At 49.6% G+C, this 18,881-nt stretch overlaps 1 protein-coding gene and 1 long non-coding RNA gene across 5 annotated transcripts in view; one reads left to right on the top strand and one right to left on the bottom strand.

Moving 5' to 3' along the window:
* The window catches only part of ITGB1 (integrin subunit beta 1), a 47,368-nt gene extending 30,044 nt beyond the window's left edge, over nucleotides 1–17,324 (bottom strand). For 2 of the 4 annotated variants that reach the window (XM_089312498.1, XM_070056197.2), the window contains exon 1: nucleotides 17,073–17,324. The gene's annotated coding sequence lies outside the window, so the exon portion shown is untranslated. Of the gene's footprint in view, nucleotides 1–16,504; nucleotides 16,575–17,072 lie in introns of those variants that run through there. The other 2 variants (XM_089312497.1, XM_002721189.6) reach the window with 1 other exon arrangement.
* On the top strand, nucleotides 16,764–18,048 carry LOC149122859 (uncharacterized). Its single transcript, XR_016219963.1, has 2 exons — nucleotides 16,764–16,900; nucleotides 17,619–18,048. It is a non-coding gene; the product is annotated as an uncharacterized LOC149122859 (long non-coding RNA).
* The last annotated feature ends 833 nt before the right edge of the window (nucleotides 18,049–18,881 follow it).

Raw genomic sequence — 18,881 nt, 5'->3', positions numbered from 1 at the left:
ATCACATATGGGCGCTGGTTCGTGTCCCGGCTGCTCCAGTTCAGATCCAGCTCTCTGCTATGGCCTGGGAAAGCAGAAGATGACCCAAGTCCGTGGGCCCCTGTACACACATGGGAGACCTGGAAGAAGCTCCTGGCTCCTGGCTTCCTGGCACCGGCCAATTCGGGAGTGAACCAGCAGATGGAAGACCTCTCTCTCTCTCTCTCTGCCTCTCCTTCTCTCTCTGTAAATCTAACTTTCAAATAAATAAATCTTAAAAAAAAAAAAAAAAACAGAACACCACCACAGTCAGAGGCTTATAGGATAACTACGGATGTAGTGCACACGAACATGAGAGGAATGACATGTAGTAAGAATACCTGGAACAGAAAAGAGACAGCACCACAGGAAGACAACAGTGAGTGTGTGTGTGTGTGTGTGTGTGTGTGTGTCTTGCTATTTTCTTTTTTCTGCTTCTTAATGAAAACAGCTTAACTTGTTTCTTGGTAGATTTTCTCCAGGAAGAGCTAACTGAACTCCATGCCCGGGGTTCACCCCCAGTGCACTCGCACGCCTCAGGCAAGGTGCTCCACCCTGCAGTGCCAAACATCACACCTGTGCTGCCTCTGCTGCAGGCTGGCTGCCGGAGGAAGACACAAGGAGAAGGTGTGCAGGCATTCACTCTGCAGCCGTGCTCAGACTGGCGAGTTCTGTCACGCCTTGAGCTTAGTTTTGCTTACACAGTACTCATGACTGCATCCAAGACAGCAACAAAAGTGGAATGTGGCAAGGGAAACGCGTAGCAATTCCCTTTCAAGGCCTGCCTGAAATGTATAATACATCAAACAGACTAGAATTCTAAGCAATTCCAGTAACACCACAAAATCCAGAGGCATGAGCACAAGGAGTCCCGTGGAAACACCGGAGGAGTGCAGCGGCCAGGCAGTTCCACACGCGGAGCAGACCAAGTGCTGCTGCAGGACACGACTCGGGCTACTTTAATGAGCACTGGTGTCTTCCGAAATCTTTCAAAATACACAAGATCACCACTAAGGTAAGGGTGTTGGGCAGCAGATAATGCGTCCTAATATTATCTACCTCTAAAACCTCACTTTGAAGAGCACTGTCCTTTTCCTTCAATGAACCTTGACAAAACTTCCGCCTTCTGAAACCCTCCTGCCTCTGCTGACCCCCAACCCAGAAACAGGGAAAACAAACAAGCACTGAGGAGCAGCAGAGCCCACAGGGGGCCTGGGCAGCTCCAGGTCTCACGTCCACTCTCCTGGAACGCTTGGTGCCCAGGCCAGAAACAGAGGTGCAGTGACCGGCTGGTGACAGCTGCAGAAAGCCAGGCTTAAAAAGAAGAGGTGTGGGTGTTCAGCCTAGCGGTTAGAGCACTGTACCTGACACTGGAATACCTGATTTAAGTCCCAGCTCTGGCTCCCATTCCAGCTTCCTGCTACAGCAGACTCTGGGAGGTGGCAGTCAAAGCTCAAGTAGCTGGATTCCCACCACTCACACAGGAGCCTGGGAATGAGCTCCTGGCTCCCAGCTGCAGCCCAGCCCCAACGTGGCAGGCATTTACTGTGACCCAGCACATGGGAGCTGTCTTGCAGCCTCTCAAACAGAAAAAAAAGGGGGGGGGGCGGGGCCGAGAACAGGTGCAGCAGTCTATGTGGAAGAAGACCTCAGGAAAAGAGGTACTTTGAAGACAGTGAACCAAGACAAAGAGAAGAAGCCAATATAAGGTTTTTGTTTGTTTGTTTTTTGTTTTTTTTGTTGTTGTTGTTGTTGTTGTTTTTTTGACAGGCAGAGTTAGACAGTGAGAGAGACAGAGAGAAAGGTCTTCCGGCCAGCGCCGCAGCTCACTAGGCTAATCCTCCGCCTTGCGGCGCTGGCACACCGTGTTCTAGTCCCGGTCGGGGCGCCGGATTCTGTCCCGGTTGCCCCTCTTCCAGGCCAGCTCTCTGCTGTGGCCAGGGAGTGCAGTGGAGGATGGCCCAAGTCCTTGGGCCCTGCACCCCATGGGAGACCAGGAGAAGCACCTGGTTCCTGCCTTTGGATCAGCGTGGTGCGCCAGCCACAGCGCGCCGGCCACTGGAGGGTGAACCAACTGCCAAGGAAGACCTTTCTCTCTGTTTCTCTCTCTTTCACTGTCCACTCTGAAGAAAGAAAGAAAGAAAGAAAGAAAGAAAGAGAGAGAGAGAGAGAGAGAGAGAGAGAGGGAGGGAGGGAGGGAGGGAGGGAGGGAGGGAGGGAGGGAGGGAGGGAGGGAGGGAGGGAGGGAGGGAGGGAGGGAGGGAGGGAGGGAGGGAGGGAGGGAGGGAGGGAGGGAGGGAGGGAGGGAGGTGTTCCTTTTTCCGTTGGTTCACCACCCCCCCAAGTGGCCGCTATGACCGGCGCATTGCAGTAGGTGCGCTGTGCCAATCCGAAGCCAGGAGCCAGGTGCTTCCTCCTGGTCTCCCATGCGGGTGAAGGGCCCAAGGACCTGGGCCATCCTCCACTGCCTTCCTGGGCCACAGCAGAGCTGGACTGGAAGAGGAGCAACCAGGACAGAATCTGGCACCCCAACCAGGACTAGAACCCGGGGTGCCGGCACCGCAGGCAGAGGATTAGCCTAGTGAGCCACGGCGCCGGCCAATATAAGGGTCTTATCTCATAGTGGGTGCCTGGAGGTTCGACCTTGCTCAGACCACAGGGGCCGGAGCTGCAGCGCAGCGGGTTAACACCCTGGCCCGAAGCACCGCATCCCATATGGGCACCGGTTTGAGACCTGGTCGCTCCACTTCTGATCCAGCTCTCTGCTATGGCCTGGGATAGCAGTACAAGATGGCCCAAGTCCTTGGGCCCCCGCACCCATGTGGGAGACCCAGAGGAAGTTCCTGGCTCCTGGCTTCTGATCGGCGCAGCTCTGGCCGTTGCAGCCAATTTGAGAGTGAACCATTGAACGGAAGACCTCTCTCTCTCTCCTCTCCTCTCTCTGTGTAACTCTTTCAAATAAATAAATAAATCTTAAAAAAAAAATTAACTCGGGGCCGGCACTGTAGTGTAGTGGGTAAAGCCGCTGCCTGCTGTGCCGTCATCCCAAATGGACACTGGTTCGAGTCCCAGATGCTCTACATCTGATCCAGCTCTCTGCTATGGCCTGGGAAAGCAGCTGAAGATGATCCAAGTCCTTGGGCCACTGCACCCACGTGGGAGACCTGGAAGAGGCTCCTGGCTCCTGACTATGAATTTGTGCAACTCTGGCCATTGCAGCCATCTAGAGAGTAACCAGAGGATGGAAGACTTCTCTCTCTCTCTCCGTCTCTCTGGCTTCAAATAAATAAATAAACCTTAAAAAAAATACAGAAAGAAAGTGAAACTATTCCTCAGAGGGCATCAGTGGGAAGTGCATCTTCAATCCAGTCTCCAGCAGGGAAACCGTGGCCTCAGGGGCATTCACTCCTTCACACTTACGTCTACTGCAACTACTCATGCAAGGAACAGACAGAAGGCCTACTGGGGCCAGCGCTGTGGCTCACTTGGTTGACCCTCTGCCTGCGGCGCCGGCATCCCATATGGGCGCCGGGTTCTAGTCCTGGCTGCTCTTACAATATTGGACTTTTATGTCAACACACCTTCAAATGACAGTAATAAAGACAATACTGAGTTCAATAATGACAGCATCCATCTCTTCACAGTCACCCTCTGAGGTCCAAGAGTAATTATTTAGGAAACCAAACCACCTAAGTAACCTGCACAAGTGGGAATGAACCCAGAGGCCACTGCCTGATGGTGGACGTCATTAACTATGAGTTTTTGAAGGCTTGCTTAATCACTATTTTAAAAGAGAGAACATCGTGTTAGAACTGACTCAGAGCACAGAAATGCAAAGGGCTTGTAATGCTCGACGAGTTTATATCTCAAGTTGACTGCTGGCCAACAACAGCTATTTTAATTTTGTTATTTCACAAATACAGAGATAGGATCTGTGTCTCATTCCTACCAGAGCATTTCACTCTGAGGTCATTTTTTACCATGTTCAATTTTATCTATCATAACTCATTCCTTGAACACAGTCTTAAGCACCTCCCACAACCAATCTCATTTTAATGGTTAATAGCATCAAATGTCTGCAATGTTTCCACTGTCAGGAAACTGTGCATAACTGTTTTAATCTTCACTGTACACTCATCTTTACTCACCAAGGTTAAGGATGTTTTTATATCCTGGTCAAGCGTTTAAATACATACTCAAATCCCTCACTTGGCCTCCTCTTTTACAGGTGCAGACACAATGCAGAAACTCTGCATGTACAATTAACTATCCTTTATTTGAACACATGGACCAGAGAGTTTGGATTTGAGATGTTTGGAGATTTTGAAGACTGCATATATGGGGGGGAGGGACTAAAAGGTAATTCGCATCTTCCATTAACTCTTTGAAACCCCCATATCCATAGTGGATACATTAGAGATGGGACCCACATCTAAACATGAAATCTGTATGTCTTAACAGCCTGAAGGTGATGTTATGCAGTATTGTTAGTGCACCTACAGTTTGACTGTAAACCCATCCCCTGAGGTCAGGTATATAATCTTCCACTGGGCCAGAGCTGTGATGCAGTGGGTTAAGCTGCAGTGTGCAGCACTGGCATCCCATATGGGTACTGGTTCAAAGTCCTTGCTGCTCCACTTCTGATCCAGCTCCCTGTTAATGGACTTGGGAAAGCAGTACAAGATGGCCCAAGTCCTTGGGCCCTTACACCCATGTGGGAGACCCAGAAGACACTCCTGGCTTCAGCATGGCCCAGTCTGGCCATTGTGACCATCTGGGAAGCAAACCAGATGGAAGATCTCTCTCTCTCTCACCTCTGTAACTCTGCCTTTCAAATAAATAAATAAATAAATCTTAAAAGGGGGGGCATCACATCAGCACTCAAAAGCTTTCAGTTTCAGCAGCATTTTAGACTTTGGATTTTCAGATCAGGAATGCTATTAAGCAACTATAGAGAAAAAACTTTTAAAATGTGGCAAGTGACATTTACTTCAGAGTTTTAGAATAAGGTCTCCATAAGTCAGATCACACAAGAAGTAATCCACAAGATTTCTTCCTACACAACCCTTATACAAGGAGTTGTATTTATTTGTATTTATTCAATACAATTAAACTCCAGTCAATAAATATTTATTGGACACCTACCAGGTAGCATTTAAGTGACAGTGCTGGGATACGAACCCAGGTCAGACTCAAAAGCCCATGCTTTGAATACACTTAGGTTTCTAATAAGACAAGTTAGACATTTTCACCATTCCAATACTCCCTTTTCTGTGTCATAATATTTTTGGCTTAATGGTGGAAAAAGATGTAATAGAAGTCTCTCTCAAAAATGCAGCAAAGTTGGATATATCCCAAGTCTGTTCCGCCATCATTTTTTCATTATTTATTTTCATTTCATTTGAAAGGCAGAGAGAGAGAAAGAGAGAAAAAGAGAGAGAGAGAGAGAATCTTCCAACCCACTGATTCACTCCCCCAAATGCCTTCAACAGCCAGGGCTTTGCCAGGCAGAGGCCAGGAACCAAGAACTTCATCCAGGTCTCCCATGTGGGTGGCAACAGCCCAAATACTTGAGTACTAAGCTGCTGCCTCCTGGGGTGCACATTAGCAGGAAACTGGAATCAGAAGCAGAGGGGGGACTTGAACCCAGATACTCAGATCTGAGATGCAGGCTTCTCAAGCTGGATCTTAACTGCTGCAGATGTCCAACCCTACTATCATTTCTTCCTGGGACAGTCAATTTCACGGTGTCCACCTGACTGGATTAAGGAATACCTTGAAACCTGGGAAAGCGTTACTGTGAATGAGTCTGTGGGCATGCTTTCAGACGAGATTAGCAAGCGAGTCTGACTGCGCTGGCTGGGATGACCTGGCTTCCACACGGGTGGGCATCAAGGGCCAGGCATCTGGAGAGACTGAAGGGGACCGCAAATCTGGCTCTAAGAGCTGGGGCCCCTCCAAGGACACTCAGACTTTCAGCCTCAGCTGAGACGCACAACCTCAGCATCCCTGGCGCTGTGGCCCTGCGCTTGCACACACCGAGCTAGCCAGTAGATGACCTTTTCAGCTGCCACAACCACAGGAGCCACACTCCTAACACTCTGTCTCCTGAAGTTGATACCCTATCAGCTCTGTATCTCTAGAGAAGGGAGAACAAATAAACAGGCCAGTAACAGGTTTTAATAAATAAAAATCAGTCTAAAAAGTAGGAAGCTTGCAGTTCCACATAAGTGTAAGCAAGGGTTAAAAACAACAATCATATCACAAGATGTCCATTTCATTCCTACGCATTTTGTTGTATCCTATATTAATTATCACATATCTGAGAAAACCTGTGATACTTGTCTTTTGGGCACTGCCTTATTTCTCTAAGCATAATGGTCTTCCTACCTTTTACCTGTTGAATAATATGGTGACTGATGAATTAAGCCTGTGAGGGGCCTGAAATCACGTCTTTGCTACAACCTGATACCATCAAACTACAAGAGGAGAACAGTGAGGAAACTGCAAGACATTGGCATAGGCAGACTCCTTGGAAAAGACCCCAGGAGCACAGGCAATCAAAGCAAAAATACACAAATGGAATCACACCAAGAAGCTCCTACACTGCAAAGGAAGCACTTAACAAAGTGAAAGGCAACTGACAGAATGGGAGAAAATGTTTGCAAACTATGCAGCTGATAAAGGATTAATACCCAGATTCTGGTTCCAGGGCTGTGGCGCAGCCAGTCACACTACCTGTAGGGCAGGCATCCCATACGTGCGCCAGTTCAAGTCCCAGCAGCTCCACTTGAACCTAGTTCCCTGCTAATGTACTGGGAGGGCAGCAGAGAATGGCCCAAGTGCTTGGGCCCCCACTTCCTACGTGGAAGACCCAGAAGAAGCTCCTGGCTACTAGCTTCCAGCTCTGGGTGTTGTGGCCATTTGAGAAGTGAACCAGAAGATAGAATCTCTCCCTCCACCTCTCCATCTCTCATTCTAACTCTGCCTTCCAAATAAATTAAAAAAAAAAAATAGCACACAATCTATAAAGAGCTCAAGAAACTCAACATCACAACAATCCAGTTAATAAATGGGCAAAGGACTTGAACAGGTATTTTTCAAAAGATGAAATTCAAATGGCCAAAAGACACATTAAAAAATGTTCTGAATCACTAGCCATCAGGGAAATGCAACTCAAAAATCACAGTGTGGTTTCACATCACCCCAGTTAGAACAGCTATCATACAGAAATCAAAAACTAATAAATGCTGCCAAGGATACAGGGGAAAAGGTTCTCTAATCCACTGTTGGTGGGAATGCAAACTAGTACAAGCCATTGCGGAAGACAGCATGGAGATACCTCAGAAATCTGAAAATAGATCTCTACCATATGACCCAGTCATCCCACTTCTGGGAATTTACCCAAAGGAAACGAAATCAGCATATGAAAGAGTGATCTGCACCCCCATGTTTATTGCAGCCCAATTCACAATAGCTAAGATACAAAGTCAACCCATATGTACAACAACTGATGAGTGAGAATATGGTGTATTTATATACAATACTACCAGCCATAAAAAAAGAAGGAAATCCTGTCTTTTGAGACAAAATGGATGCAACTGGAAACCATTATAATTAGTGAAATAAGTCAGTCCCCAAAATGACAAATACCATGTTTTCTCCGATCTGTAGTAACCAACAGAGTCCAAAAAATATAATGTATATGTACAAAACTGACATTTTGAGAACTACTGTTTACAGCTCTTGTCTCTACTGTTAAGGGACAGTGTTTTTTTTTTCTTACTATTTGTTGAATTCTTTACTTACTGGAGGGTTAAGCTTATGATTGTAAAAAAAACTGAAAGAATGTCACTGTAGAAATTAAAAGAGGCCAGCGCCACGGCTCACTAGATTAATACTCCACCTGCAGCGCTGGCACCCCAGGGTTCTAGTCCCGGTTGGGACACCGGATTCTGTCCCAGTTGCTCCTCTTCAGTCCAGCTCTCTGCTGTGGCCCGGGAGGGCAGTAGAGGATGGTGCAGATGCTTGGGCTCTGTATCAGCATGAAAGACCAGAAGGAAGCACCTGGCTCCTGGCTTCAGACTGGCACAGCGCCGATTTGGGAGGGACCATTTGGGGGGTGAACCAATGGAAGAAGACCTTTCTCTCTCTCTCTCTCTGTCTAACTCTACCTGTCAAAAAAAAATTAAAAGAATAAGAAAGGAAGGAGGAGGGAGGGTAGGGTGGGAAGTATCACTATACTCCTAAATTTGTATATATGAAATACATGGAATTTGTTCACTCTATATAAAAAAAATCACAAAAAATTGAGTCTTGAATTTTAGATAGAAAAATGTATTAATAAAAGGTGCTTAGCACTTAAAAAATAAATTGTCTTTATAGAAATTAAAGGAAAGAAGGAAGGAGGAGGACTGAAGAGGGAAGGGAGGGAAATACGGTTATGTTCTTAGAACTGTACCAATGAAATACATGAAATCTGTTCCCTTTATATTAATAAAATTTTAAAAGTGGGTTTAAAAAATCACTGTACTCCAGAACAGAATCAGACTTGATGACTCCAGGAATTAGCATGTGGCTCTTTCCACTTCCCACAGAGTAAAATGGGAAGAGCATGAGAAACTGAGAAATCTCACTGAGCTCTGCACCACTTGAGGGTGAGAGGTGAAGATGACGTCATCCCCTGGCAAGAGCACCCTTCCCCTTTTAGGAAAAGTAAAATGTCCCTTCTGTCTGGCAGGAAGAGGTGTGGCGCTAACTCCAGATAATATAAAAGGATTAATGATTAACATAATTTACAGGAAGGATGGAACAGGACCTGCAATGAGTGAGTGAGTGAATGACTGAGAGGGGAAGAACAGACAAGAGGCTAAGCAATCCAAGGCCAGCACTGCGAGAGTCATACTTCACTGAGGCTTTCCCCCACCACCTCTTGTGGACAAACACAACAGCTGTCTGCACTGGAAACCTGCTCAAGTTTACCACTCTCGACCAGGCAGACGAGCTGAGCAGCAGGAACACCTCTTCACACACCACAGTGCTACTATGGCCTGAAGCTAATGAGATCCGACAACAAAGGTCTGGTTGCTCAGAAAACAATCAGAAATCTGACAGCAGCTCACAACAGGAGTAGGCACTTGAGGACCAGAGCAACGGACTGCAAACCCATTCATCACTGGTCACTGGGACCCTAGCCACCTTCTCCAGGGAATGACACCAGGAAAGCTCAGTCACCTCTACCATCTGGTCCACAGGGACAAGGACACCAGTGGACAGCTGCCAGGGCAGCTACCAAGATGCCCAAGAGACAAGCACCGTGGGGAGAGGGGAGAGGCAAAGGCTGGGACACTACACCCTACACCACAGCGGGTCGAGGTGGGAAACTTCTCCAAGACAAAGGGGGAATGAGGGAGGAATCTTCTCAGGCAAGAGGAGAAAATCTGCACGAGCTCATTATGTTTTTCAGGGAATCTGGGAAACCTCAAACAAATCTTACCTCACAGGGATCAAAACAGGCCACAAAGAGAGGGAAAGTATAACGACCCAGGGAAGGAAATCTGGGTCAGAATCCTCTACAGAACGCTTACACACAATCAGCACAAGAGGAAGATCAGACAAGAAAAGCCACCCAGAACTCAAGCCAATCAACATGACCTGAAAAGCAGACAACCGAAAAGGACAGCCTTGTTTAAGAACAGGAAAAAAAAATTTGAGCATTAAATTCTAACAACAGAGGGAGCACACAATAAACTCAAAAGTGCGGAAGAATGGACTTGAAACAGTTGTCTTGCTTTGTGAAACAAAGCTACCCCAGCCAGTGGGCACCCGGCCCCTCCCACTCGCAGGAGGGCTTACACTGCTCCTTCCGAACACTTTCTAAGAGTTTTTTGCCTTTCCCTGAGGAGAAAAGAAGAATTAGCAACTGTTTTTGTTGAGAAGGCTTTCTCTGGAGCAAGTTTACAAAGTTGCTTGTGAATGGAGGCAGCAGAAGTGACTCCCTGATCAATGGTAACAACTTGTGTTCCCCAGAACTTGTTAGGAATTGAGTTTTGTCCCCAGATTGTATAACTTCAACCACTTTTTAGGTAGATAGTAAAATCTACCCTTGATCAAACTAACACTGGCCACATCTTCTACCTAATCCCTCCCCTAGCTGCCCTATGGCAAAATCCAACAACAGTGCTGGCTGTGTCTTACATATGCAGAAACAAACTACACACAGAGAGAAATCACTTAAGTTTCTCATTTTTCTCACCAGGAAGAACTGATGCAGGATACAACAGGATCATGAATGTGAAAGCTTTGGGCAACAAATACCTTTTTTAAAAAAAATTATTTATTTGAAAGGCAGAGTTACACAAGGCGGGGGGGGGGGGGGAGGGTGCAGAGAGCAGAGAGAAAGAGATCTTACATCTTACATCGTAGGTTCATTCCCTCAGTGGCCATCAGAGTTGGGCCATTGGGTCTCCCACATGAGTGCAGGGGCCCAAACACTTGGGCCATCTTCAGCTGCTTTCCCAGGTGCATGAGCAGGGAGCTGGATTGAAACTGGAGCAGCCAGGACTTGAACCAGCACCTATTTGGTATGCCAGTGCCACAGGTACCAGCTATGCCACAGCACTGGCCCCAACAAATATCTTTAGTGATCTTCAACTTATAATTTATTTGATTATTGAATTTCTTTTTCCCTCATCAAATTATTCACTAGTCATGGGCTTCTAAAATAAGAACCTAAGTAAACTGAATAAATATTGCTCAATCTCTCATACTTCTTTAATAAGCATAAATCTTATTCCCTATTAATTATAATTTGATTACATTTTCCTAATACAAGGGTACTTAAAAGGCTGTGGAAAAATGGAATTAAAATCTAAATTTATTTTGACAGGAGATTTTGAAATCCATGTGTAGTTTTTACATAGTATGCATTTCCACGAACTTTTTAAAATGCCCTTGTACAACACTGTAATACTAAATGTGCTTGCTCCAATTGCAGCCTCTTCCCCAACAATCAGACATGACTGTACCACTACTCCCTTAAGAGGCACAGAAATAACAACACAAGAGCGATCACACATAAACTACAACTACACTGGATGTAGAGGGAAAGGTAGTGAACTATTCTGCCTAACTGCATAAGAAAATTACCTATTGCATATTCATTCAATAAACATATACTGAAAGGACTTCTGTAGTCAAATGGCACACACCTGATGTTGCATGTGTACATTTTCAATGATGAAAATAATTCCTAGACAAAAGAGAAAGTTAACTTTTCTTCTACTTTTCTGACTTTTTTTCAGCTCTCACTGGTTCTTCATCTCTTCGACCACAATAAAAAGAACTACTTTCTTTGTGGTTCCAAAGCACATTCCTGACAGAGCCTGGGATGGTCAGTGACAAACTTTCAGTGATGCCCAGTATCAGAGTTGGTTTCTATCAAGCTTTTACTACAAGTTACTGTATTCATGTCTGTGGCTGAACAGAGCAGAGCTGGACACAAGAGTTCAGGCCTTCATGTAATATATTCACACAAACACACATATAACTTCATGGGTAACCAAATGATCAACTAACATGTCCAGCATTAGACTGGGCCTGTAGACAGATGTCCCCATCTGTCACCCTTGTCTGCTCATAACCATTCCAAGCTCATGTGCCATCTCCTCCACGGTCAGCCCAAACCACTCAGGCCAATGCTGATCTTCTCTTCAAAAGCTATTAGGATGGGGGCAGCTGTTGAGACATCGCTGGTTAAGCCATCACTTGGGACATCCACATCCCTTATCAGAGTGTCTGGGTTCAAGTCTGGTTTACCAAGCTTCCTGCTAATACTCAGCTTGGGAGGCAGCAGATGATGGCTCAAGTACTTGGGTCCCTGTCATCACCCAAGCAGGAGACCCAGATGGAATTACTGGCTCCTCGGCTTGGCCTGGCTCAGTTCTGGCCAGCTCTTGTAGGTTTATGCAGAGTGAAACAATGAATGGAAGACCTTGATCGATCGCTCTCTTTTCTCTGTCACACTACATTTCGAATAAATAAAAATAAATAAACTTTCTAATAAAACCTATTAGGGAGTACTGCTGGCACAGTACACTGTAAAATATTCTTTGGCATTTGTTGTTTTTTTTAAAGTAAACACAATTTGTCCAAGTAGACAGATAATACATGCAACATCAACCACCAGGCCAACTTCCTGACTCACACCCACTCAGCACAGCCTGTCAGGTGCCTGGACACACCACACTGCCAGACTAAAATGCAAGGTGTGGCTGGGTGACATCCTGAAGAAGGTCTAGGGTGGCTGGCCAGCTCTGGCAGGTACTCCTTGAGGATAACACGCACAGTCCCTGCCCTCCCAGGGGGTGACATGGGAAAATGGGGCTGTTCGTGGGATAAAGAGAAAAATGGACTAAAGTGCATGAGCCGGCGGAGCTGCCCTTCAAGCAGCCAGAAAGATCATCTGAAGTGCAGACAGGGGAAGCAAAGCCTTCGAAGGCTGCGCGTTTTGACAAAGGTCACCAAGAAACCCAGTCTCTCTCCCCACCAAGTTCCTTTCTCATAAATGCCAGCAATGCCACGGCAGAGGGACATGAATGTCATCACGTCTTTTTGTTTTTACCTCAAGTGTGCGGTTACTGGAAAACCCCACAAGTGCCTCACTCACTCAGTAAAACGACACTCAAAGGAATCAGAAGCCGGGAGAAGAATGGAGGAAGGAAAAGGCTTTTCTCCATCTCTCCTCTCCCACCCATGCCGGGGCAAGCATTCCCTAGGTGCACCCTCCGGCCCCTCTTCCTCCACACCCTCTCCTCTGGTGCCTTCCTCTGCAGCCCAGAGCTCCAACCAGCACTTACAGTCTAAGAATTCACAAAGCAAAATCTCCCAACCTGCTCACCAGCTGCACTCTAGGCTTCTCTACCCATGTCCATCATGCACAGAGAACCCATCCCCCTCTTCAGCCAGCCAGCTCCCCTCCTGGGCAGACTGTCTACTCTGGTAAACCACCGATCTCAGACACCAAGTCCCTCTCCTAAATACAGCACGTGTGTCCCCAGCCAAACCATTCCTATTATACCAGAGATCTTCAAAGCCTCCGCTTGCTCACTTAAAAATTATTTATTTATTTGAAAAGCAAAGTTACAGAGAGGCAGAGGCAGAGAGAGAGAGGTCTTCCATCCACTGGTTCACCCCCAAGATGGCCCTAACAGCCAGAGTTGTGCCAATCCAAAGCCAGAAGCTTCTTCCAGGTCTCCCACGTGAGTGCAGGGGCCCAAGGACTTGGGCCATCTTCTACTGCTTTCCCAGGCCATAGCAGGGAGCTGAATCAGAACTGGAGCAGACAGGACTCAGCAGCAGGCACCTATATGGGATGCTGGCATTGAGGGCAGCAGCCTTACCCACCATGGCACAGTGCCAGCCCCAATGCTTGCTCATTTTTGTCACTAACAACATTGAGGGCAAATATGTACCCCAAATATATGCACATTTATAAGTGAAAATATAATTTATAGCAATATACTACAACACTATAAATTACAATAAAATGTTTAAGGTAATTAGATTCAAAGATACTTCCAATAAATAATCGTAAATGAGTCTTTCTACACCCCAAAGAATAATTTTACACATTCTTGAAGGCCGGAAACCCACACTTTTGAGACTCTGTAGAATGAGACTGGTCCTTTAATATAAAATTGTGTGCATATACACACTTTGTATGTATGTATCTGAAGCAGTTTCTCTCTCTCTCTCTCTCACACACACACACACTTCATGAAGAGGTGATCTGCACATACTGAAGCATACTGCTAGTACAGTTAACCTTGTCTTGTAAAGCCACAAACCAAAAATAAAGTTTAAAGCTGACCTCTAAAATCCCACGTGGTATTATCTTATAAATAAAACTTCACTTGGTAAAAGCCTTATAAATAGCCATTTCCAAAACAATGAAAAATTTACAAAACACAGTTGGGCTCCTTTCGCACACATCTCCTCAAAGAGACACTTTTTTTCACCTATCCATTGAACCCTTATAAAACTGCAAAAGTTCTGAGTTTCATGGACTTCGGCGGGTTTTTTGTTTTGTTTTGCAGCTTTCCACATAAATATAGCTATGACCTCAGGATCCCTGGGACGCAGGAGACTACCACACTCTTCCATACTCATCCTCCCAAGGACAAACAGAACCCTCAGCACACACAATGAGAACAACACTGCTGGCATGGCAACACCTGTTTTTCGACACAGACCCCTCTGGATCCCTAACCCTCCATGTAGATTAGCCACAGTCCTCTCTAATCCTCTCAGGTAAATGCACTTGTTGCAATTTCAGAAATCTAAGTTCTCAGCACTCCAAAGATCTCTGCAGCGTGTACCACCCTCAGAAGTGGCTCAGCCCATCACTGCAGCAGCGAAGAGCAAACCGGCACACTGAGATGAAGGAAAACGCTTGCTTCCAGCACTGCACAACTCTCCCTTCCTGGGAGCCAGTTTATTCAGTAAGAAGCCAAACAACAAGTCAATCACAAGTGGCAGGGATTCTTGTGAAAACTTGCAGGACATTAAACGGACTGCTTTTCATGAAGATAAAAGGTCCCCAGTGCGTGCAACTCCTGCAGTTAGGAATTCAACACCAAGTAGGCATTTCCATTCAATGATGGTGACCTGTGGTGGACTCAAACTACACTACTAGAAGGCCCGAGTGTTAAAATTACTCAAGCTAAGGACTTTTCCACGTGGTTATACTTTGTTGCTCGTTTTGGTAGCATATATACAAAGCAGTTAGTCTTTGAGATTAAAAAATAACCTTAAAATACAACTTTACATTCTTAAACAAAAGAAAGTCCACATCACAAACACTTAAAATTGTCGATCTGTGAAGCCAAATTAGGCTAGGAGTTTATTTGCTCTGTCTACACAGTAAGGTATTAACCACATTCCCTATCTTTTAAACTAGCATTTTAATAACATCTTCCCCTTTTATACTCAATTTTTGGCGAAGTAAAATAGCTTTCATCCCAAATGTGTATACCAAAACATCAATGCTTCATTTCTTTCCTATTTATTACTTACCATCCCAAATCATGCATTTAGTATTGAGTAATGAAGCAAAATTACTTAAAAATATGAGCATTATAAAAACCACCAAACAACAAAAAAATAACCCACAACCTACGATTCTATGCACCTAAATATCTATGCGGACTGCTGACCCAGAGACATCTACGTAGCCAACCACACTGGGATGTCAGACTTGACCGCCCAGGAGGGCTGAGCAGCCGGCAAGTGCTCACGTCAGCGTCCCGGCGGCCACGGGCTCAGGACGGAGGTCCGTGGACCCTGGGGTCTTCGCCTCCGTAAAACGGGAGGTGAAAACAGGACCCACGGCTCCCCGCCCTGTCGCAGAACCGGGCGAGATAACCAGAATCCGTTATCGTATTGGCGCGGGCGCCTTTGTTCCACTTCAGAGGAACCAGCAGCGCGGAGCGGGGGTCGCGACTCGAGATCAAGAGCCAGCACCGGGCGAACCGCGCGCGCTCCCGGGCGGCACGAGCACCGGCGCGCGGCGGAGCGGCCCGGCCCTCGCCCAGCGCCCAGACCGGGGTCCTCAAGCCCAGACCGGGGTTCTCACGCCCGCGGCGGAGCAGCCAGACGGAGGTCCTCACGCCCAGACCAGGGTCCTCACGCCCGCGGCGGAGCGGCCCGGCCCTCGCCCAGCGCCCAGACCGGGGGTCCTCACGCCCGCGGCGGAGCAGCCCGGCCCTCGCCCAGTGCCCAGACCGGGGGTCCTCACGCCCGCGGCGGAGCGGCCCGGCCCTCGCCCAGCGCCCAGACCGGGGTCCTCACGCCCGCGGCGAAGCGGCCCGGCCCTCGCCCAGCGCCCAGACCGGGGTCCTCACGCCCGCGGCCTCCGCCCCGCACCCCGGCGCCGCGGCGGCTCCTCCCGCTCCCGGGGATCCCGGCCACTCCTCCCGGTTCCTGCGGGCACAGCGTGGCGGGCCCTGGCCCCGGCGACTCCTCCAGGCTCCCAGGGGTCCACCCCGCTCCCGGGGTCCGACAGCAAAGGGCTCGGCCCCCCGACTTCTCCCGACTCCCGAGGGCGACGGGTCCTGGCCCCCCAACTCCTCCCGGCTCCCCGCCCCCAGGGGCAGAGAACCGGGACTCCTCCCAGACGCCCGGGGCCGAAGGCGCTGGACCCCGAGTCCAGCTGCTGCCCGCTCTCGGGCGCTGTGGCCCGGCTCGGCGCTGCTGCCGCAGGACAAGCGCCCGGTGACCAGCACAGCGGCCGGCCGGGCCCTGAGCGAGGACCCCTGGGAGGCCTAGCTCTCCCCGGACGCGGGCGCTGACCCAGCGCTGCCGGAAACGGCCGGCCCCGCGCGGCAGCCACGCCGGCCTCCCAGGCAGAGGGGACGCCGGCCGGGAAGGGCCGCGAGGACGGGCCGGACGCCGCCGGGCGCGCTGCGCCGCGCGCCGCAGGCCTCACCTTCCCCAGGCGGCGTCCGGGCCTGCGCCCTAGGCTGGGCCTGCTGCTCGGCGTCCCCGCGGCTCGGCGCGGCCTCTCCCGGCTCCGGGCGCGGCGGGCGGCGGCTCCTCCTCCTCCTCCGGGCCACCGGGCGGGGTCTCGGCCGCCCCGCGCCGCCTCCCGGCCGGAAGCCCCTCCGCGGCCCCGCCCCGCGGGCCGGGCGCGCGCCCCTCGCTCCGGAAGCGCATTCCTGACGGCCGCGCCTCGGGAGGCGCCCGGACAAAGGGCTCGGCCGGGCGGGGCCGCGCGGGGCCGGGCGCGCGCGGGGCGGCCGGCCGGGGGCCGCGGTGCCTCAGCCCCGTCTCCCGCGCCTGCGGGTCCGCGCGCCGGTGTCTCGGCCGCCGCTCTGATCCCGGTGTAAGAGGAACCCGCCCGGGGCGTTGGCGGTTGCACAGGGTCCCTGGGGCTCTCTGACCCACGAGCTCCGTGGTCCCGCGCACGGCGACCGCTGGGGACCGGCGTTAATGACCCCGTGACCCTGAAGGGGGCGGTGAACTCCCCCGCGCGCGAGGGCCCCCGTGGGATTCACCTGCGCTCGGTTCGCGCCGCCAGGCCGCAGGGTTCCTTCCCTGGGGTGCAGCTCTGCCGGCACACAGAGCGGGTGCTGGAATTCTGGATAACGCTGGATAAGTTACTGACGGTGCTGGGCTCCTGTGGGCCCAGGCTGGAGCGGCGTGGGAGGGCAGCGAGAAGGGGGAAGCGGAGTGTTCTGTAGAGAAGCGGCTCACACAAACACCAGGGGGAGGGCAGGGCCGCCCGTGCTGCTGAGGAGGCGTGCGAGCCACGTCGCAGGTCTTGAACTCAGCACCCGTGCGGGCTTCGCCACCCCGGCTCCCAGGCAGTGTTCTCGTCTGCCCGGTGGTAGACCCTCCTCCTGAGCCTTCCTGCAGTCCCCGACCCTGCTAGTACCTGCTCTCCAGAAGAGCCTTTGGTCACCTGCCGCTCTCAGTTGCTCGCCCACAAGGGTCTGTGTGATCTCGGTCTCTGCCATTAGAAGAAGGCTTACCTCAGTGAAAGGCACCATGCTGCCTTAGTCAGATGCACTTGCCTTGCCTCAAACACTTGGGTCCCACAGGTTGTCTTTTATCACGTGATTGTGGGAGACCTGCTGGGAGTGAGAGCCCTCTGCCTTCTGATGGTTGAGAACTCCTGAGACTTGGGGCAGCACTGTGATGTAGCAGGTAAAGCCCCCACCTGCAGTGCCGGCATCCCATGTGGCCACTGCTCCACTTCCAATCCAGCTCTCTGCTATGGCCTGGGGAAGCAGTAGAAGATGGCCCAAGTCCTTAGGCTCCTGCACCCGCATGGGAGACCTGGAGGAAGCTCCTGGCTCCTGGCTTCGGATCTGCCTAGCTCCAGCTGTTGCAGCCATGTGGGGAGTGAACCAGCAGATGGAAGATATATGTATATGTGTGTGTGTGTGTCTTTCTCTCCCCCCCCCCTTCTGCCTCTCTGTAACTCTGCTATTCAAATAAGTAAATAAATTGTTTAAAAAAAAAAAAAAAGAACACCTGCGACTCAGAATGGATGCCTGCATCTGTGAGAGTGAAAGGGTGAGACGTTAAGACAGACGACACAAGACCAGATTTTCCTGGGGTTGGCCACAGACTGACACCATCCATACCAGATCATTTTTTACATTTTTTTTATCTGTGTTTCATTTACTGAAAGACATTGAGACAGAAACAGATAATGATCTTCCATCCTCAAATGCTGCAGCAGCCAGGGCTATAGCAGGCAGAAGCCAGGAGTCAGGAACTCTATCTGGGCCTCTCATGTGGGTGGCAGGGACCCAACTACATGAGTTGTCACCTGCTGCCCTCTCCCCCCCAAAAGAAAATAATGCTCATTAGTAGAAAGCTGGAATCAGAAACAGAGCTGAGACTAGAACCTAGGCACTTAGGGCATGTAGGCAGATCACAAATCACAAAATAAGATCACAAATCAAAAAAAAAAGTGATGTTAGAAATTCTAAGGCGATTCCAAGGGACACCTTCCCATGTACCGGGTTAACAGGTAAAGCGTGACACTGGTGATGGTAAAGGAAACAGCGGAAGGGGAGTGCAGACTCACCCAGCCCTGTGTGATCCAGGTGCAGCCTGGCTGATCCATGGGACTGAGGTTTTAAATCCCATTGTCAATGTCTGCTGTGGCCTCCGGAGAAAGCTGACAGCGGCCAGGTGAGGCTTCAGATACCTTTCCTTGAACTTTGTGCAGAGTGACCTAGGTGTGTTTTCCTTGTGTCACCTCCAGATACTTACACTGTAATCCAGCTATTAAGGATGAGAAGAGGCCGGCGCCGCGGCTCACTAGGCTAATCCTCCGCCTTGCGGCGCCA

The sequence above is a fragment of the Oryctolagus cuniculus genome, chromosome 13 (assembly GCF_051225735.1).
Source record: "Oryctolagus cuniculus isolate XC-2025 breed Fujian yellow rabbit chromosome 13, ASM5122573v1, whole genome shotgun sequence".
NCBI lineage: Eukaryota > Metazoa > Chordata > Mammalia > Lagomorpha > Leporidae > Oryctolagus > Oryctolagus cuniculus.
This window is presented reverse-complemented; position numbering and strand designations above follow the sequence as displayed.